Source organism: Chiloscyllium punctatum, chromosome 18, assembly GCF_047496795.1.
Source record: "Chiloscyllium punctatum isolate Juve2018m chromosome 18, sChiPun1.3, whole genome shotgun sequence".
Lineage (NCBI taxonomy): Eukaryota > Metazoa > Chordata > Chondrichthyes > Orectolobiformes > Hemiscylliidae > Chiloscyllium > Chiloscyllium punctatum.
The window spans coordinates 76,472,334-76,494,012 of NC_092756.1; the positions used below are offsets into that span (position 1 = coordinate 76,472,334).

Below are 21,679 nucleotides of genomic sequence, written 5' to 3' on the forward strand. Positions count from 1 at the left end.
GAGGGGGAGAGTTACCTGGATGCTTTGTTTCAGGAGGCAGTCACACCTGGGAGATTAATTAATTCACATTCAGTTAGTGATCAGGCACAAAAGAGTGTGACTGTAAGTGAGGCAGGTCGGGGGAACCTGAGTTCAGGAGTGGAGGAGCCTCAGCCCTTGACCTTGTCCAACAGGTATGAGATTCTTGCTCCCTGTTCGGATGAGGAAAAGGGCTCTGGACAGGATGAGCCAACTGACCAAGGCACCATGGTGCAGAAGGCCATTCAAGAGGGGGGAACTAATAGACAAGTAGTGGTTATAGGGGATTCTATAATTAGGGGGAACAAGTAGTATCCTTTGCAAGCCGGATCGGGAGTCTCGCATGGTGTGTTGCCTGCCCGGTGCCAGGGTGCGAGACATCTCTGACCGGCTTGAAAGGATATTGGAGCGGGAGGGGGAGGATCCAGTTGTTGTGGTTCACGTTGGTACCAACAACATAGGCAAGACTAGGGTGGAGGACCTGTTTGGGCATTACGAAGCACTAGGCAGGAAATTGAAGCACAGGTCCTCAAGGGTCATAATCTCCGGATTACTGCCCGAGCCACGTGCCAATTGGCATAGGGACAAGAAAATTAGGCAAGTAAACACGTGGCTAAGGGATTGGTGTGGGAAAGAGGGATTCCACTTCATGGGGCATTGGCATCAGTTTTGGAACCGGGGGGATCTGTACCGTTGGGACGGTCTCCACCTGAACCGATCAGGTACCAATGTTCTAGCGAAGAGGATAAATAGGGTGGTCAGTAGGACTTTAAACTTCTGAGTTGGGGGGAAGGGAAAGTGAAAGCGACAGGGAGTATGGAGGTAAATGGAAAGATAAGCAGCGGGATAGCATGTTTCCAGGCGGATTTAAAATTGAGGCAGACTGAGAATGCAGAAAAAAGCAAGGATAACTTAGGACATATGACTTCCAACATCTCTAATGATAAGGAAGTTAGCATTAAGGCACTTTACCTGAATGCTCGTAGCATTCATAACAAAGCCGATGAATTAATGGCACAGATAATAGTGAATGATTATGATGTAGTAGGCATCACAGAGACTTGGTTACAGGGGGGTCAGGACTGGCAGTTAAACCTCCATGGTTTTTCAACTTATCAAAAAGACAGAGAGGTGGGCAGAGGGGGTGGGGTTGCCTTGTTAGTTAAGAACAAAATTAAATCTATGGTATTGAATGACATCGCGTCGGATGATGTGGAGTCTGTGTGGGTGGAATTGAGGAACCACAAAGGCAAAAACACCATAATTGGAGTTGTGTACAGACCTCCTAACAGTGGTCAGGACCAGGGACGCAACATGTACCGGGAAATAGAGAAGGCATGTCAAAAAGGCAAGGTTACATTGATCATGGGTGACTTCAATATGCAGGTGGACTGGGTAAATAATATTGCTAGTGGATCTAAAGAAAGGGAATTCATGGAATGCTTACAGGATGGCTTTTTGGAACAGCTTGTCATGGAGCCCACAAGAGAGCAGGCTATTCTGGACCTAGTCGGTAAAAACAATGACTGCAGATGCTGAAAATCAAATACTGGATTAGTGGTGCTGGAAGAGCACAGCAGTTCAGGCAGCATCCAACGAGCAGCGAAATCAACGTTTCGGGCAAAAGCCCTTCATCAGGAATAAAGGCAGTGAGCCTGAAGCGTGGAGAGATAAGCTAGAGGAGGGTGGGGGTGGGGAGAGAGTAGCATAGAGTACAATGGGTGAGTGGGGGAGGAGATGAAGGTGATAGGTCAAAGAGAAGAGGGTGGAGTGGATAGGTGGAAAAGAAGATAGGCAGGTCGGACAAGTCAAGGAGACAGTAAGTGAGCTGGAAGTTTGAAACTAGGATAAGGTGGGGGAAGGGGAAATGAGGAAGCTGTTGAAGTCCACATTGATGCCCTGGGGTTGAAGTGTTCCGAGGCGGAAGATGAGGCGTTCTTCCTCCTGGTGGTGAGGGAGCGGCGGTGAAGGAGGCCCAGGACCTCCATGTCCTCGGCAGAGTGGGAGGTGGGAGTTGAAATGTTGGGCCACGGGGCGGTTTGGTTGATTGGTGCGGGTGTCTCGGAGATGTTCCCTAAAGCGCTCTGCTAGGAGGTGCCCAGTCTCCCCAATGTAGAGGAGACCACATCGGGAGCAACGGATACAATAAATGATATTGGTGGATGTGCAGGTGAAACTTTGATGGATGTGGAAGGCTCCTTTAGGGCCTTGGATAGAGGTGAGGGAGGAGGTGTTGAAAAAGTGCTTTGCAATGAACCAGACTCTATAAAAGATCTTAAAGTAAGGGAACCCTTAGGAAGTAGCGACCATAATATGGTAGAGTTCAGTCTGGAGTTTGAAAGGGAGAAGGCAAAATCTGATGTAATGGTGTTACAGTTGAATAAAGGTAATTATGAGGGCATGAGAGAGGAACTGACTAAAATAGACTGCAAGCAGAGGCTAACCGGGAAGACACTAGAGCAAAAATGGCTGGAGTTTGGAGGTATAATTGAGGACACTGTACAGAGGTTCATTCCCAAGAAAAGAAAGATTAACCGGGGAGGGATTAGACAATCTTGGCTGACAAAGGAAGTCAGGAAATGTATTAAAGAAAAAGAGAGATCCTATAAAGTGGCTAAGAACAGTGGGAAATCAGAAGATTGGGAAGGATACAAAAGCAAACAGAGGATTACAAAGAGTGTCATAAGAAATGAGAGGATCAAATATGAAGGTAGGCTAGCCAGTAATATTAGAAATAATAGTAAAAGTTTCTTTCAGTACATAAGAAACAAACGACAGACAAAAGTCGACATTGGGCCACTTCAAACTGATGCAGGGAACCTAGTGATGGGAGATAAGGAAATAGCAGAAGAACCTAACAAGTACTTTGTGTCAGTTTTCACAGTGGAAGACATGAGTAATATCCCAAAAATTAAAGGGTGTCACGGGGCTGAGTTGAGTATGGTTGCCATTACGAAAGAGATAGTGCTAGAAAAGTTAAAAAGTCTTAAAAATGATAAATCTCCTGGCCCCGATGGGATACACCCTAGAGTTCTGAGAGAGGTTGCTGAGGAAATAGCAGAGGCATTGGTTGAGATCTTTCAAGAGTCACTGGAGTCAGGAAAGGTCCCGGATGATTGGAAGATGGCTGTAGTAACCCCCTTGTTCAAGAAAGGATCAAGGCAAAAGATGGAAAATTATAGGCCAATCAGCTTAACCTCGGTTGTTGGTAAAATTCTAGAATCCATCATTAAGGATGAGGTTTCTAAATTCTTGGAAGAGCAGAGTCTGATTAGAACAAGTCAACATGGATTTAGTAAAGGGAGGTCATGCCTGACAAACCTGTTGGAATTTTTTGAAGAGGTAACAAGTAGGTTAGACCAGGGGAACCCAGTGGATGTGGTCTATCTGGACTTTCAAAAGGCCTTTGATAAGGTGCCACACGGGAGGCTGCTGAGTAAGGTGAGGGCCCATGGTGTTCGAGGTGAGCTGCTGGGATGGATTGAGGATTGGCTATCTGACAGAAGGCATAGAGTTGGGATAAAAGGTTCTTTTTCAGAATGGCAGCCGGTGACGAGCGGTGTCCCGCAGGGTTTGGTGCTGGGGCCACAGCTGTTCGCATTATATATTAATGATTTGGATGAGGGAACCGGGGGCATTCTAGCAAAGTTTGCCGATGATACGAAGTTAGGTGGACAGGCAGGTAGTACTGAGGAAGTGGGGAGGCTACAGAAGGATCTAGACAGGTTGGGAGAGTGGTCCAGGAAATGGCTGATGGAATTTAACGTGAGCAAGTGCGAGGTCTTGCACTTTGGCAAAAAGAATAAAAGCATGGACTACTTTCTAAATGGTGCGAAACTTAATAAAGCCAAAGCACAAAGGGATCTGGGAGTGCTAGTCCAGGATTCTCTAAAGGTAAACATGCAGGTTGAGTCCGTGATTAAGAAAGCGAATGCAATGTTGTCTCTTATCTCAAGAGGGTTGGAATATAAAAGCAGAGATGTACTACTAAGACTTTATAAAGCTCTGGTTCGGCCCCATTTGGAGTACTGTGTCCAGTTTTGGTCCCCACACCTCAGGAAGGACATACTGGCACTGGAACGTGTCCAGCGGAGATTCAAACGGATGATCCCTGGAATGACAGGTCTAGCATATGAGGAACGGCTGAGGATACTGGGATTGTATTCGTTGGAGTTTAGAAGATTAAGGGGAGATCTAATAGAGACGTACAAAATAATACATGGCTTTGAAAAGGTGGATGCTAGAAAATTGTTTCTGTTAGGCGAGGAGACTAGGACCCGTGGACACAGCCTTAGAATTAGAGGGGGTCATTTCAGAACGGAAATGCGGAGACATTTCTTCAGCCAGAGAGTGGTGGGCCTGTGGAATTCATTGCCACGGAGTGCAGTGGAAGCCGGGACGCTAAATGTCTTCAAGGCCGAGATTGATAGGTTCTTGTTGTCTAGAGGAATTAAGGGCTACGGGGAGAACGCTGGCAAGTGGAGCTGAAATGCGCATCAGCCATGATTGAATGGCGGAGTGGACTCGATGGGCTGAATGGCCTTGCTTCCACTTCTATGTCTTATGGTCTTATGGTCTTATGGGAGGGCTGTGACTGCGAGGGTGACCAGGGTCGGGGACGTGCTGGATGGTGGGGGCCTGGGCTGGACGCTGCCGCAGGATATAGCGAGCAGGGCAGCGGTAGACGTCCGGTACGTGGCCACCACCATCCGACACCTTAAAACGACGGTGCTCAGACCCCACGTAGTGCCCCAGTTGGAGGATGCTCAGGTGTGCGGTGGGATCCCGTCTGCACTCACTCCTGCCCGGACGGAATTTCACATTGGCCCCAGGGTCCTGTACTTCCTGCGGGAGACTGTGCCCCACAACCTGAGCTGTCTCTGGAGTTTTAGTTTTGTCCCTTTCAGGGGTGTATCACACAGGGCCCTGTACAGACTGCTGCTGCACACCCTCATCCACCTCCCGGACACACCCTGGCGTGCCCATTTACCACCGGGCGGTGGGGACCATCCTCAGTGAAGGGCTCTCTACATGGGAGTCTTCCCCCTTTCTCACGTGGATCTGGGGTGGAGGGTATTGCACGCGGCAGTCCGCAGATTGTGGTGGTTCACGGACTCCCAGCCCAACTGCTTGTTCTGTGGTACTGTGGAGTCCATGGAACAGGGCGCTTGCACTCCCTTTTGAGCTTTCTGGGAAACCTTCTCCTCCGTTTCTGGTTGGACTTCAGCCCCACACTCCCCATCATTGGGCACCCAGTGCCGAGGGGGGAGGGTTGGTCAGAGGATCTCCTCGTGGGTCTGCTCCTCGGCCTGGCCAAACTGGTTGTTAGGGCCGATTGCCTGACCCTCTTCCGTGGTTACGTTCGAGCCCGGGTGTCCCTGGAGAAGGAGCACGCAGTGTCTACCAACATCCTTGAGCTGTTCAGAGAGTGCCCTCCCCCTCACTGTTTGGTCACACAGCATTGCCCTTTGATGCTTGTCACTGGCCACTCGGCTGTTTCCTTTCTTCCTGGTGGTGGGAATTGAATAAAGATTTGTACATCTGTTGTCTTTCACTGTGTCTCACACCTGCACACACACAACATGGGGGCTGGGGAAAATATAAGCACTACCACAGTTAGGCAGCAGTGCGGGGGTAAAGAGAAAAACATATATAACCAGGAGATTTAGAATCCCCTCAGTCCAGGGCACTGACTCTGTGCTGGCTGAGCCACAGTCAGTGTGTTCTTGGAAAACAAAACTTAAAAGCTGCCATTTTAGCACCACACATGTGGCCCGAGTGGCCTAATGGATAAGGCACTGGTCTCCTAAACCAGGGATTATGGGTTCAAGTCCCATCTGGGGTGTCTGACTTTTAACCCTTGTCTTCATGGCTGATCTTCGTCCGAGGTCAAGTCAATTTCTCATCTCATCTGGATAAGTCCCCAGGTCTGTGTTGGGTTGGTGGGACCTTGTGTCAGAAAAATACAGAATGTTGAGGATATGCAGGATACAGGGGTGAATCATCTGAAAGAGACAGCACAGTCACAATGGCTGAAAACCTGCTGAGATTCTCCTGGGGATGGCATGGTAGCTCAGTGGCTGGCAGGACTGCCTCACAGTGTCAGGGACCTGGCTTTGATTCCTCCCTTGGGTGTCTGTTTGTGTAGAGTTGGCACATTCTCTCCATGGGGTACTCCGGGTGCCTTGGTTTCCTCCCACAGCCCAAAGATGTGCAGGTTCGGTGGATTGGCTTTGGGGAATGCAGGGTGAGAGGATCGGGCTTGGGCCTGGATGGGATGGTCTTCAGAGGGTCAGTGTGGATGTGATGGGCTGAATGGCCTCCTCCCACCCCACTCTAGGGCTTCTCTGAACAAGTTTGGAGCAGATGGTCAAAGGCCCAGTCAAGGCTTCGTGAAGGGACTGGCATCCAGGTGTGTGTCCCTATGCTCCTTTTCCCTGATCTTCCCGAATGTTCAAATCAACATCATCACATTAAAGACATTTTGTTTCTTGCCTTAATGAGAAGGGATTTGCCTTCAAGAGCACAAAGGTTTTGGATGTTGTCTCTTGAGGTTTGCTGATGAAACCGTTGATGTGCAAGGCCAGCTGCAGATAATGGCAGAGACACTCTCCAGTGGTGATTGTCAGCGTTACCAGTCGTGAAGACTTCATCCAAGAAACTGACGGTGATCTTGACCGCAGTCTCACCACGGCCTGCAAATCACAGTCGGCTTAACCAGACTCAAGAACTAAAGAGAAACCAAGAACATCTCACCGATATTACCATGAAGGTTGGTCACAGCAAAGGATCAACGGCGAGAACGCAAAAACACATTTCATATCTCTCTGTGCTGGAACTTTCTGCTGTCTTTCTCTACTGAAATAATATCCAGCTGCTTTATTCTTCCTACCAAAGTGTATGACCTCACACGTTCCAACATTGTTTTTCATTTGCTAAGTTTTTGGCTACTCCCTTAACCCATCCATCTCCCTCTGTAAACTCTGTGAGTCAGCCTCAGCAGTTGCCTTCCCACAAATGTTTGTCCAATCTGTGGATGCGGCACTCCAAGTTCTCCAATGATGGCCTAACTACCTCACATCTCCATCATAAGGTCACATGGGCTGCCACATCCCATCAAATGAATGCCGTCATGGGGATGTTTGCAAAGTGGATTAAAGAGCGAGGACACACAAGGAAAAGTCCAACACCCCAGATGGGACTTGAACCCACAATTCCTGGCTTAGGAGGCCAATGCCTTATCCATTAGGCCACTGGGGCTGCACAGTAAACACAAAAATAGCAGACTTTAAATACTGCACCCTGACCACTCATTGTGGGTTTTTCTGAGTTATATTCTTTCACTGCACTCTGGGGATCCAAGATGGCGGTGATCTCAGACGATCATGTTGCAGAGCTTTGCACCACAGCACAAGGGGGACGAATTTCTATCCCACCCAATCCGGACCATCACGATATCCTGGGACTCTGAAAAGGTTGTGGAGTCCCAGGACATTGTGAAAAATCAACTTACCTGCGTTTTCATCGTCCAGGGATGTTGAAGAAGGGAGGAGCAGTGTCCGGGGCCAGGCCCCCGGCCCAGCCTGCAGGATCCTCGGACTCGATTACCGACCAGGCCCTGGGGAAGGAGCTCACAAAATCTCGCGAGATGTTGGGGAAGCAGATAGAGGTGAAGCTGGCCCCGATCTCGATCATGCTGCAGAAGCATGAACAGCAGCTGGGAGACCTGGAAAAGAGGACGGATGAGGTTGAACACACAGTCACAGTGGTGGAAGCTGATACCAGTTCCTCTAAGGATAAGATCCAAGCATCGGAGGCTGAGGGGTGACCTTACAGAGGTTTATAAAATTATGAGGAGCATGAATAGGGTAAACCGCCAAGGTCTTTTCCCTGGGGTGGGGGACTCCAGAACTAGAGGGCTTAGGTTTAGGGTTAGAGGGAAAAGATATAAAGGACACCTAAGGGGCAACTTTTTCAGGCAGTGGGTGGTGTATGTGTGTGGAATGAGCTGCCAGAGGAAGTGGTGGAGGATGGTACAATTACATCGTTTAAAAGGCATCTGGATGGGTATATGAATAGGAAGAGTTTGGAGGGAGATGGGCCGGGTGCTGGCAGGTGGGACTAGATTGGGTTGGGATATCTGTTCGGCATGGACGGGTTGGACCGAGGGTGTGTTTCTGTGCTGTACATCTCTATGACTCGATGACTGGAAGTGTCAGTCTGAGTAAATCCATTGTCTAGCTCCTGGCAATGTGACCCCATTGGATGATGTGAACCCAGCTCATGACCCCTTTGGCCAAAGATATGGAACATTCTGGAAGGTCAGGGAAAAGAAGGATATGAACACACACCTGGATGCCAGTCCCTTAGAAAAGCCTTGACTGGGATCTGCAGCAGAGCTCTGACCATCTGCTCCAAACTTGTTCATAAAAACCCTAGAGTGAGGGGGACAAGCCATTCAGCCCATCAAGTCCACACACAGCCTCTGAAGAGCATCCCATCCAGGCCCAATCCCTCTCCTCTCACCCTGCATTCCCCAAATCCAATCCACCGAACCTGCACATCTTTGGGCTGTGGGAGGAACACAATGCACTCCGAGTACCCCATGGAGAGAATGTGCAAACTCGACACAAACAGACACCCAAGGGAGGAATCAAAGACAGGTCCCTGACACTGTGAGTCACCATGCCAGCCCCAGGAGAATCTCAGCAGTTCTTTCCCCATTGTGGCTCTGCTGTCTCTTTCAGGCAATTTCGACCCAATCCTGCAGATCCCCGACAACTTTGTGCAAGTTCATGTTGGACAGCACTTCCCATCAACTGAATGCAGACATGGGGATGTTTATAATGTAGATTAGAAGTCAAGTTCAACAAGGACAACCTATGAAATTTAGCTACTCAGGATAGTGTTAGGAGCCCAATATCTTATCCATTAGGCCACTGGGGCTACATGTCTGCTGTTAAACTGGCAGACTTTAAATACTGCACCCTGATGGCTCATATTGTATGTTTCTTATTTTTATACTCTCACTAATTGTTTTTTACACCATCCATCTCAAGTTAAAAAATTGGCTGCTTGATAAATCAATCTCGCTTCCCATTTGTCCCCAAACGGACACACAAGAAACCAACCAAACTCCAACATTGCACAACTCACATCTGAGGAAAATGGTGCAGACAGGAAAATAGCAAAGGGTTCAATGTTATTTTGTGCAACGCTTTCAAGATATTTGCAGTTAGTGGGGAGGAAGTAGGTGGAGATGTTGCAAAAAGTTGCAGTGAGGACAAATGCTTTCTTTGGTTAGACAGCACTTGGAATACTGCGTCCAGTTCTGGTCGCCCTATTATAGGAAAGATGTGGATGCTTTGGAGAGAGTTCAGAAGAGGTTTACCAGGATGCTGCCTGGACTTGAGGGCCTATCTTATGAAGAGAGGTTGACTGAACTCGGACTATTCTCATTGGAGAATAGGAGGAGGAGAGGGGACCTAATTGAGGTATACAAGATAATGAGAGGTATGGATGGAGTTGATAGCCAGAGACTATTTCCCAGGGCAGAAATGGCTAACACCAGGGGGCATAATTTTAAGTTGGTTGGAGGAAAGTATAGAGGGGATGTCAGAGCCGGGTTCTTTACACAGAGAGTTTTGAGAGCATGGAATGCGTTGCCAGCAGCAGTTGTGGAAGCAAGGTCATTGGGGACATTTAAGAAACTGCTGGACATGCATATGGTCACAGATATTTGAGGGTGCATACATGAGGATCAATGGTCAGCACAACATCATGGGCTGAAGGGCCTGTTCGGTGCTGTACTGTTCTATGTTCTATGTAGTATGTTCTAAATCAACAGAATCTTAGCGGGCATTCAGCCCATTGTGGCTATGCTGTCTCTTTCAGACAATTCTCCCCAAGATCTCCCAAATCCTGGAATTGCCTTGTGCACGTTTCTATTACACATCATTTGCCATAATCTCAGCACAGGCACAGTGATTTTGAACAGAGTAGTTGAAAAATGCAGTCAATTTGGATCATGATGAAGTTGGCATGGGACAAAAGTCAGCTACAAAGACCAAGCTTAAAACGTGAGCAGCCCAGAGGGAATTTAAACTCACAATCCCACACTTTGGAGGACAGTGGTTTACCCAATATGCTACTAGGGCACACAGAGCCATTTGCCAGTGTAAAGTCTTGGCATCATTAGAGTATTACATCCCAGCATGTTCCAACATCTCAAATGACATGTTGAGGGATACACTAAAGTTTCGGGCAGCTTCTGCCAAGGTGTAACAGGGAAACAACACGGTCTCAGGTCTTTCTGACAAATTATCACATCATTCTTTCAATTCTCAGACCCTCTTGGTGCCTGACAATGAACAGTGATCGGTTCCTGCCCAAGTACAAAATGCCTTTTTGTTCACAACAATACAGAAGCTTTGAGAAATGTCAACATTCCAATGTTTTGTTGGTTCTTATCTCTCTGCATAGACTGTACACAACTGATTTTGAATCAAGGAAAGCATACCAAATGCCTTCTTCACTCTCCTATCGATCCCCGACTCTACTTTCAAGGAGATATGAACCTGCACTCTAAGGTCTCTTTGTTCACCAACACTCCCTGGGACATTCCCATTAAGTCTATAAGCCCAGCTAAGATTTGCTTTCCCAAAATGCAGCACCTCACATTGATCTAAATTAAACTCCACCCATCACTCCTCAGCTCATCGGCCCTTCTAATCAAGATCCCGTTGGAATCTGAGGGAACCTTCTTTGCTGTCCACTACACCTCCAATTTTGGTGTCATCTGCAATCTTACTAATGATACCTCATAATGATAATAACATATATATAAATGACGGAAAGTAGTGGACCCAACACTGATTCTTGTGGCACTCCATTGGTCACAGGGCTCCAGTCTGAAAAACAACCCTCCACCATCATCCTCTGTCTCCTACCTTTGAGCCAGTTCTGTATCCAAACAGCTAGTTCTCCCTGTATTCCATGAGATCTCACCTTGCTGATCAGTCTCCCATGGGGAACCTTGTCGAACGCCTTACTGAAGTCCATATAGATCACATCCACCGCTCTGCCCTCATCAATCCTCTTTGTGACTTTTTCAGAAAACTCAATCATGTTTTTGAGTCATGATTTCTCCAGCATTTTCTCTCTTTCAGATTTCCAGCATTCACAGCATTTAGCTTTTATTGGACAGCTTGCCATTTCACTTGGCAATGAAAAACATTTTGTGATTTACACATGAAAGAACTGAAACTAACCTGGTCATTCTAAAAGATGAGAGACTTCACACACAATCCAGATTTTTTTCAATATATAATTTCAGTGACATCACACTCTAAACGTTTGCCATAAATTCTGTGTCTTACAATCTTATACTCCACAACCACCTGACGAAGCAGCAGCGCTCCGAAAGCTAGTACTTTGAGATAAACCTGTTGGACTACAACCTGGTGTTGTCTGATTTTTCACGATGATTATTCGAAACTTGCACAAGGTAATTGCAGGAATTGGGAGATCTTGGGGTGAACTGTATGAAAGAGACAGCACAGCCACAATGGGCTGAATGCCTGCTATGATTCTGGTGATTTGTCCTCAATGCAGCTGTTTTGCAACATCTCCACTTACTCCTTCCTCACTAACTGTAAATATCTTCAAGGTGCTGCACAAAATAACATTGAGCCCTTTGCTATTTTCTCGTCTGCTCCATGTTCCTCAGAATTGAGTTGTGCAACATTGGAGCTTGGTTAATTTCTCATTTGTCCGTTTGGGGAAAAATGGGAAGTGAGATTGATTAATCAAGCAGCCAGCAATTTAGCATGAGATGGTCGGGGTAAAAAACAATCAGTGAGCGGATAACACTCAGAAACACACAGTATGAGAGGTCGGGTGCAGTACATAAAGGCTGTGAATTTCAGCCTACCATGTGGCCCCAGTGTCCTAATGGATATGGCACTGGCTTTCTAAGCCAGGGATTGTGGGTTCGAGTCCCATCTGGGGTGTCAGTCACTTGCCCTTCTTCAACTTGATTTCTAATTTACTTTGGGAAAATCTCCATGTCTGCATTCAGTTGATGGGAAGTGGTGCCCAACATCTTCTTGCACAAGTTTTGCAGGATTGAGGTGAATTGTCTGAAAGAGAAAGCACAGTCACAATGGCTGAAAACCTGCTGAGATTCTCCTGGGGATGGCATGGTGGCTCAGTGGGTAGCACTGCTGCCTCACAGTGTCAGGGACCTGGCTTTGATTCCTCCCTTCGGTGTCTGTTTGTGTCGAGTTTGCACATTCTCTCCATGGGGTACTCCGGGTGCTTTGGTTTCATCCCACAGTCCCAAAATGGACAGGTTCGGTGGATTGGCTTTGGGGAATGCAGGGTGAGAGGATAGGGGTTAGGCCTGGCTGGGATGCTCTTCAAAGGGTCAGTGTGGATGTGATGGGCTGAATGGCCTGCGCAACTCACGCGAGGACTTTTCTGAACAGGTTTGGAGCAGATGGTCAGAGCTCCACTGCAGGACCCAGTCAAGGCTTTGCTAAGGGTTTAGCGTTCAGGTGTGTTTTCCCCCTCTCCTGTCCCTCATCTTCCAGAATCTTCTGTGGCTTTGGCCAATACGGTCATGAGCTGGGTTCACATCATCCAATGGGGTCACACCAATACCCTTCACTGTTGTCATGCCAGGAGCTATAAAGTGGATTGACTCAGGCTGACACTTCTCCAATATACAACCCTCAGTCTGGTTGGAACTGGTTCTTCTTGAATCTTTGTAGCTCTTTGATCTTAGCTGCACGGTTCTCTCGAGCCGATAGCTGCTGTTTAATTTAGTTTGGCCAATTTTCTATCAGGTCAAATTTCTCCAGCTGAGGATCAATTGAGAATGCCTGATTTTGTTGTCATGGTCATGTGACCACACAGGATTGAGATCAGCTGCACTCTGAAGGGTTAAACAAAATCAAACATTCAAATACCATTTGAGCCCACAATCTCTGGTTTAGGAAGTTAGTGCCTTACCTATGAGGTAACTGGTTTCCAACAGATAGACCTATCTGTCTGTGGATACAGCAACTTCTCTTTTGGTTGTGTTGGTATCAGACTAAGCTATATTCAGTCAATGTTACCACTTGAACCCCAGATTACCTGTATGTTTGGTATTTATGATAAGGTCCAATATGTCAATGGAAATGATTGAAATCTGGGTGTTCAAGGTTGGAACTGATGGGGCTGTGGCTATGCATTTGGGCCCTTACCTTTCTTAGTCAAGGTATTGAATACAATTGCAAGGAGGCTATGATGGAGGTGTGTGGTAGTTAGGCCATCGTTGGAGAACTTGGAGTGCCACATCCACAGATTGGACAAACATTTGTGGGAAGGCAACTGTTGAGGCTGACTCACAGAGTTTACAGAGGGAGATGGATGGGTTTAGGGATTGGCCCAAAAATTTAGCCAATTGAAATACAATGTGGGAACATGTGAGGTCACGTAAATTTACCCCCCGTCTGGAGCTGATATATTGGGATCCCTATGAATGCCCTCCACCAATGATTCAATCCTCACTGTAAAAAGCAGTGGGGAAAGGGAACAGACCTGCCGGCTGACCCAAAAAATGTTAAAATTGCTTGATCACACCCTGTTTGTGATGATTGCAGTGAGAGGGTCATTATGGAGACCCTTTACCCATCTTATAAAAACTTCGCCCAAAACAAACCGCTCCAGAGTATAGAAAAGGTACGGCCTCTCAACTCGGTCAAGCGCCTTCTCTGTATCTAGAGAAATCACCAATCCCTACATTGACCTTCCCTTTTTTAAGAATACGAGAAATATTGGCCTCTCTCAGAGATGGCGGGAGACAATCATGGCTGTATGAGTCATTAAACATGTTGAACATCGGGCCTGACAATATGTTTATAAATTCCTTCTAGAATTCGCTGGAAAGTCCATCAGGACTGGGTGCCTTTCCACTCTGAAGCTGCTTCACAGCCTCCTGCACCTCTCGCTCTGATAAGGGGACATTGAGAAAAGACTCTTGTTCAGGGGTCAAACCCAGGAGCTCCAGATCCTGAATAAAGCCTGTATTTTGGCCCGCCCCTCCTCACAAACCTCAGACTGGTATAACTTAGTGTAAAATCTCTGGAATGACACATTAATCTTTTTGGAGTCACACGTTCGGTTCCCAGACCCTTCCCTAATCACTGTAATGGCTTGAGGGGCGCTCTTTTACCTAGCGAGATATGCTAAGTATTTGCCAGACCTGTCTCCATGATCATATGACCTCTGCTTTGCAAAATTAAGCTCATTCTTTGCTGTCTGTGTGAGCACGGAATTCAATGCAGACCGCAGCGCCGCAATCCTCTGGAACTTGACCAACGAGGGCCTGTCAAAGTAGGCCTTCTCAGCTGCCTTCAACCATGCTTTGAGGAGACGTTGCTGCTCACCCTTCTTCCGCCTCCTACTGGCAGAGTAGGAAATAACTGACCACTGTCATAGGCTTTGGCAATTTCCAAAAGGAAGGATTGGCTACGAGCCGAGCGTGAGTTAATGTCGAGGAAAGACCAAAATTCCCGAGACAAATGCTCCACAAACGTATTATCCTTGAGGATAAAAGGATCCATTTGCCAGTGCCTTGGACCCACTGTAACGTCCTTAATCTTAACCAACAGGTACAGTGGAGTGTGATCAGAGATGGTAATATTACCGATCGTACAAGGTGCCACCAAGTCCAGGGTTGCCACGGGGATTGGAAAAAAATCAATCCTGGTGTGACATCTGTGTGGATTGGAGAAGAAAACCGTAAAATCCCTGCCTGTAGGGTGGAGACACCTCCAGATGTCCATCAACCCTCACTCCACACACAGATCCACTCATTGTTTAGTTTGTACAGAGGATATCGGGGGTGGGGGCTTTGGGGAACCTCAGTACTGTGGGATCCATGAGACAGTTAAAATCTCCCCCTATAATGATATGCCAGGACTCCAGACTGATCAATTCAGAAAACAAAAAGTTGAGGGGATGCACTGGAGGACAATAACATTTAAACACCATATTTTTCCCATTTATCAATGCTATAAGAATTACAAACCTCCTGTGTGTGTGTCTTTGACACACTCTAGTAACTTAACCTGGAGATTCCTCCTCACCAATACAGCCACTCCCCTACTTCTGGTATTAAATGATGTGAAGTAAACCAGATCAAGGCCATTCTACTGTAGTTTCAAATGCTCCCTGTCATTCAAGTGCGTCTCCTGAAACAAAGGAATATCCACTTTCTCCTTTCTAAGACTCAAAAGTACCTTCTTCCTCTTAATTGGTGAGAGACTTCCCTTGATTCCTGAAGAAGGGCTGATGCCCGAAACGTCGATTCTCCTGTTCCTTGGATGCTGCCTGACTTGCTGCGCTTTTCCAGCAACACATTTTCAGCTCTGATCACCAGCATCTGCAGTCCTCACTTTCTTCTCGACTTCCCTTGATATTCCAGGTTCACCATTCAATCATGTCATTAGCCATAATCTTCTGCAGTAACATTTAAATTCCAGAGAGGAGGAACACGAACCACAAATCACTGAGCCTTAGTGTCATATGATCCATCAAATATACAAACTACATGAACTGAAACCACTACAATTGACAAACCTACAAAACTATCAAAGATTAAAAGCAATACAAACCACCATATAAAGTGCCAATGGCGCTGAATAGGGGAACTCACCTCCTGCCCAAAGGGGTCAACTACCCATCGCAAACTGCGCATGAGTGGGCATCAAGCCATCCCAAACAGTTTCCCTCCTTCTAGCTAGAGCCGTACCACAAACACAAGCAGAATAGAAAGTAAATATACCATAGAATAGAAATATGAATAAAGAGAAAAACATTTCAGATCGATGGGGTAAATACCCCACCTATCCTCTGGTATAACTTCACTTAGAAATTGAAAGTACACATCTCAACCGCCACCAAACACAGTTTAAACCGGATTATTACCAATTGGGAAAACAAGGAAAAGAAAGCTCCAACTGGACTTCCTCAGTTTCTTTAAAAAACAACAAAGACATAACCAAACAACACTATTTGTAGGTACTAAATTGTTCAGATTCGGTTAATTTGTCCACAAAGTCTCTTGCCTTCTCCGATGAATCAAAGAGATGTACGGATCCATGTAAGGTTATCGGAGCACCGCCGGATACCTCAGAGAGTACTGGATCCCAAACTCCCTCAGTCTTCTCTTGGCAGAAACATTATCCGTCAGGGGGCGGGAATTAAACAGCCAGGGCTGACAAAGGAAGTCAGGAAATGTATCATAGGGAAAGAGAGAGCCTCCAAAGTGGCCAAGAGCACTGGGAAATCAGAAGATTGGGAAGACGACAAAAACAAACAGAGGATAACAAAGACATAGAAATAGGAAGGAGAGGATCAAATATGAAGGTAAGCTCGCCAGTAATATTAGAAATGATGGTTAAAGTTTCTTTCATTACATAAGAAACAAACAAGAGGCAAAAGTAGAAATTGTGCCATTCCAAATTGATGCAGGAAGGCTCGTGAAGGGAGATAAGGAAATGGTTGAAGAACTTGGTCAATACTTTGTGTCAGTCTTCACAGTGGAAGACATGAGTATTATCCTAACAATTAAGGAGAGCCAGGGGGCAGATTTGAATATGGTAGCCATTACAAAAGAGGAAGCGCTCAAAACGCTAAAAGGTCTAAAAATTGATAAATCTCCCGGCCTCGATGGTCTACATCCGAGAGTTCTGCGGGAGGTGGCTGAGGAAATAGTAGAGGGTATTTTCAATCTTTCAAAAATCACTGGAATCAGGGAAATTCCCAGATGATTGGAAAATCACTGTTGTAAACACCTTGTTCAAGAAAAGATCAAGATAAAAGATGGAAAATTATAGGCTTGTTAGCCTAACCTTGGTTGTAGGTTAAATTCTAGGATCCATCATTAAGGATGAGATTTCTAAATTCTTGGAAGTGCAGGGTTGGATTAGAACAAGTCAGCATGGATTTAGTAAGGGGAGGTCATGCCTGACAAACCTGTTAGAATTCTTTGAAGAGGTAACAAGTAGGTGAGACCAGGGAAACCCAGTGGATGTGATCTACCTAGATTTCCAAAAGGCCTTTGATAAGGTGCCTCACGGGAGACTGCTGAGTAAGGTGAGGGTCCATGGTGTTTGAGGTGAGCTACTGGCAAGGATTGGGGATTGGCTGTCTGACAGAAGGCAGAGAGTTGGGATAAAAGGTTCTTTCTTGGAATGGCAGCTGGTGACAAGTGGTGTCCCCTAGGGTTCAGTTTTGGGGCCGCAGCTGTTCACTTTATATATTAATGATCTGGATGAAGGGACTGGGGGACATTCTGGTGAAGTTCACCAATGATGCAAAGTTAGGCAGACAAGCAGGTCGTTCTGAGGAGATGGGGAGGCTGCAGAAAGATTCAGACAGTTTAGGAGAGTGGTCCAGGAAATGGCTGATGAAATTCAACCTGAGCAAATGCTCGGACTTACACTTTGGAAAAAGGAATACAGGCATGGACTATTTTTTAAACAGTGAGAAAATTCTTAAAGCCAAAGTACAAAGGGATCTGGGAGTGATAGTCCAGGAATGTCTAAAGGTTGACTTGCAGGTTGAGTCCATGGTTAAGAAAACAAATGTAATGTTGCCATTTATCTCAAGAGGGTTGGAATGTAAAAGCAGTGATGTCCTTCTGAGACTTTATAAAGCTCTGGTTAGGCCCCATTTGAAATACTGTATCCAATTTTGGGCTCCACACCTCAGGAAGGACATACTGGCACTGGAGCATGTCCAGCGGAGATTCACACAGATGATCCCTGGAATGGGAGGCTTAACATACAATGAACAGCTGAGGATCCTGGGATTGTATTGATTAGAGTTTCGAAGGTTGAGGGGAGATCTCATACAAATTTACTAGATAATGCATGGCTTAGAAAGGGTGGATGCTGGGAATGTGTTTCCATCAGGACCCATGGGCACAGCCTGAGAATTAGAGGGGGGTCAATTTAGAACGGAAATGAGGAGACATTTCTTCAGGCAGAGAGTGGTGGGCCTGTGGAATTCATTGCCGTGGAGCGCAGCAGAGGCCAGGGCGTTAATTGTCTTCAGGGCAGAGATTGATAAATTCTTGATCACGCAAGGAATTAAGGGTGAACGGTGAGAGTGCCACAAAGTGGCGTTGAAATGCCCATCATTCACGATTGAATGGGGGGGGTGGACCCGATGAATGGCCTTACTTCCATTCCTATGTCTTAGGCTCATCGTCGTAAGGTTTTCTTTTCTGGTTTCCCACCCCTGAGAAGTCCTGGAAAGGCATGAGCTTAGAGCCCTCGTAAATTAGGGCCTTCAGATCCTTCCCCTGGATTAGACTACCTACAGTGTGGAAACAGGTAACACTATGGGCAATTTAACATGGCCAATTCACCTTTGTACTGTGGGAGGAAACCAGAGCAATGTGCAGACTCCACAATTCCCAAGGCGGGAATTGAACCTGACACCCTGGTATTGTAAGGCAGCAGTGCTAACCACTGAGCCACCTGATTCTGGGAGCTGCCACAATTCTCTCCTTAGCTCTGTAGTTCATACAGTTTTTGAGCAAAATAAAATGTAGTTCTGCAAATTCAAATTCACCCCACAAACTTATATGTGCTTGTAAGTGTGTGTGTGTGTGTGTGTGTGTGTGTCTGTGCACATGTGTGCGTGCGCGCGTGTGCGTGTGTGCGTGTGGGTGTGCGTGTGTCTGTGCGTGTGCATATATGGGGTGGGGGGGTGGGGCTGTTCTGAGTGTCAACAGACAGGAGTGTTCCCTCCCAGTCAGAGAACACTTCAGCAATTCGGGACATTCGACCTCGGACCTTCCTCCAAGGGGGACTTCGGGACAGGCAACAATGAAAAGTGGCCGAGCAGAGGCTGATCACCAAGTTTGGGAACAATGGAGATGGCCTCAACTGGGACATTACAGGTGACCCCATTCAACTACACACACACACACACACACACACGTACACACACACACATACACACACACACACACATACACACACACATGCACACATACACACACACTTACACACACACACACATACCCACACATACACACACATACACGTATATACATAAACACAAACACATACACATATGCACATACACACCCACATACACACACGTACACGTACATATATACACACACACATATATACATACATACACACCCACACACACACAGCCACACACATGCATACGCATATTAACACACACACATATACACACACACACGCACCCACACACACACATGCACACATATATACACACACATTCACATGCATAAACACATATACACACACAGATACACACCCACACACACAAACACATCCACACACAGATATACATACACACACATATATATACACACACATATGCACACACACACATGCACACGCACATATACACACAAATACACACCCACACACATATACGCACACATACACTCACATATACACCCACACGCACATATACACACACCCATATACACACACACATATAAGTTTGTGTGATGAACGTGTACTTACAAAATTACATTTTACTTTGCTCAAAAACGATATGAATTCCTGTGAGATGCTGTAAATCTGTTTATTAGATTAGAATCAGTCTGACCATTGTGGCACAGACAGTCTGACACAGGGAAGCTCACACCTTCAATGCATCATCTGGGCCCACACGACACCAATTGTTAAAGTTCACTTGAGAATGTAACTTTTGATAAAAGTTCTGCAATTTACATATGAAAGAACGAAAACCAACCTGGCCATTCTAAAAGATGAGAGACTTCACAAACAATCCAGATACAATTTCTCAAGATACAATTTCAGTTGCATCACACTGTAAACATTTGCTATAAATTCTGTGTCCTGCAATCTTATTCTCCACAACCACCTGATGAAGGAGCAGTGCTCCGAAACCTAGTGCTTCCACATGTTCGACTCTAACCTGGTGTTGTGTGATTTTTAAATCTGTCATTCACCCATCTCCTGACGGTTGAGCATACATCTCAAGGTCAGGACAGCGGCCCTCCGCAGGGATACAAATCGACTCCTTCTTTGGTCGCTCCACGATGGATCTCTCTGATGACTGTTCCCGTTCGTTGGTTGGCTCATTGGGATCATTGCTGACATCTTGGAAGAATTCCTGGAGTCTCATTGGTCTGATGAATTCCTCACAACTTTACTCAAGTATTCTTGTTGGTGATGGGGACAAAGGGAGACTAAATCTGATTTGCATTTCAACTTGAATTTGTTAAAAAAGTATTGAAACAGTTTGTAACATCATTTGGAAATGCATACAGTGGTTCTAAATCAGTTGTGTACAGTCTATGCAGAGAGAAAAGAACCAACAAACCATTGGAATATTGACATTTCTCAAACCTTCTGTATCGTTGTGGAAAGAAAGGCATTTTGGACTTGGGCAGGAAACGATCTCTGTTCATTGTCAGGCACCAAGAGGGTCTGAGAACTGAAAGGACGATGTGATCATTTGTCAGAAAGACCTGAGACTGTGTTGTTTCCCTTTTACACCTTGGCAGCAGCTGCCTGAACCTTTAGTGCGTCCCTCAGTGTGTTGTCACAGATCTGGGAGTGTGCTTGGCTGTCACACTCATTTGAGGTCAACTGTTCCCAGTGGTCTGCCAATATAGTGCCCTCATGGCCTAATGGTTATGGCACTGGCCTCTGAAATCTGGGATTTCAGGGATTTCATTTTTAAGCCTGGTCTTTGCAGTGGCTGATTTTCATCCCATGTCAACTTCATCTCAATCCAAATTGACTGGATTTTTTAACTACTCTGTTAAAAATCATTGTGCCTGTGTTGAGATTATGGCAAATGCTGTTTAGTAGAAACTTAAACAAGATAATTCTGGGATTTGGGAGATCTTGGGGTGAATTGTCTGAAAGAGACAGCACAGCCACAATGGGCTGAATGCCCGCTAAGATTCTGTTGATTTGTCCTCAATGCAGCTTTTTGCAACATCTCCACTTCCACCTTCCCCAGTAACTGCAAATATCTTCAAGGTGCTGCACAAAATAACATTGAGCCCTTTGCTATTTTCCTGTCTGCTCCATTTTCCTCAGACTTGAGTTGTGCAAAGTTGGAGTTTGGTTGATATCTCATCTGTCCGTTTGGGGAGAAATGGGAGGCGGGATCAATTTATCAAGCAGCCAACAATGTGGCATGAGATGGAAGGCGGAAGAACCAATCAGTGAGAGTACAACACACAGAAACACACACGATGAGAGGTCAGGGTGCAGTATTTAAAGGCTGCCATTGGCAAAGAGCAAGTGAGGCCCCAGTGGCCTAATGGATAAGGCACTGGCCTTCTAAGCCAGGGGTTGTGGGTTCAAGTCCCATCTGGGGTGTCTCTGTGGCTTATCCTTTATTTCTAAACTATTTTGGAAAAATCCCCATCTCTGCATTCAGTTGATGGTCAGTGGTATCCAACATGATCTTGCACAAGATTTTCAAGGATCTGCAGGATTGAATGTTGAAGGTGGTGATCAAGTGGCTGCTGTTTCTGGATGGGGACGAGATTCCTGAGAGTGCGGTTGGAGAGGTTGCTTTTGGAAGCCAGCTCTCATCACACTCTCATCAACAAACCAACACTTCAACA

The 21,679-nt window shown here is 46.2% G+C and overlaps 4 non-coding genes across 4 annotated transcripts; 3 read left to right on the top strand and 1 right to left on the bottom strand.

The window, feature by feature from the left end:
• Nucleotides 1-5,790: 5,790 nt before the first annotated feature.
• Nucleotides 5,791-5,863, top strand: trnar-ccu (transfer RNA arginine (anticodon CCU)). Its single transcript has one exon. It is a non-coding gene; the product is annotated as a tRNA-Arg (tRNA).
• Nucleotides 5,864-7,205: 1,342 nt separating this feature from the next.
• trnar-ccu (transfer RNA arginine (anticodon CCU)) lies at nucleotides 7,206-7,278 on the bottom strand. The gene has a single exon. It is a non-coding gene; the product is annotated as a tRNA-Arg (tRNA).
• A 4,678-nt stretch (nucleotides 7,279-11,956) lies between these two features.
• On the top strand, nucleotides 11,957-12,029 carry trnar-ucu (transfer RNA arginine (anticodon UCU)). Its single transcript has one exon. It is a non-coding gene; the product is annotated as a tRNA-Arg (tRNA).
• A 9,326-nt stretch (nucleotides 12,030-21,355) lies between these two features.
• On the top strand, nucleotides 21,356-21,428 carry trnar-ucu (transfer RNA arginine (anticodon UCU)). The gene has a single exon. It is a non-coding gene; the product is annotated as a tRNA-Arg (tRNA).
• Nucleotides 21,429-21,679: the final 251 nt, after the last annotated feature.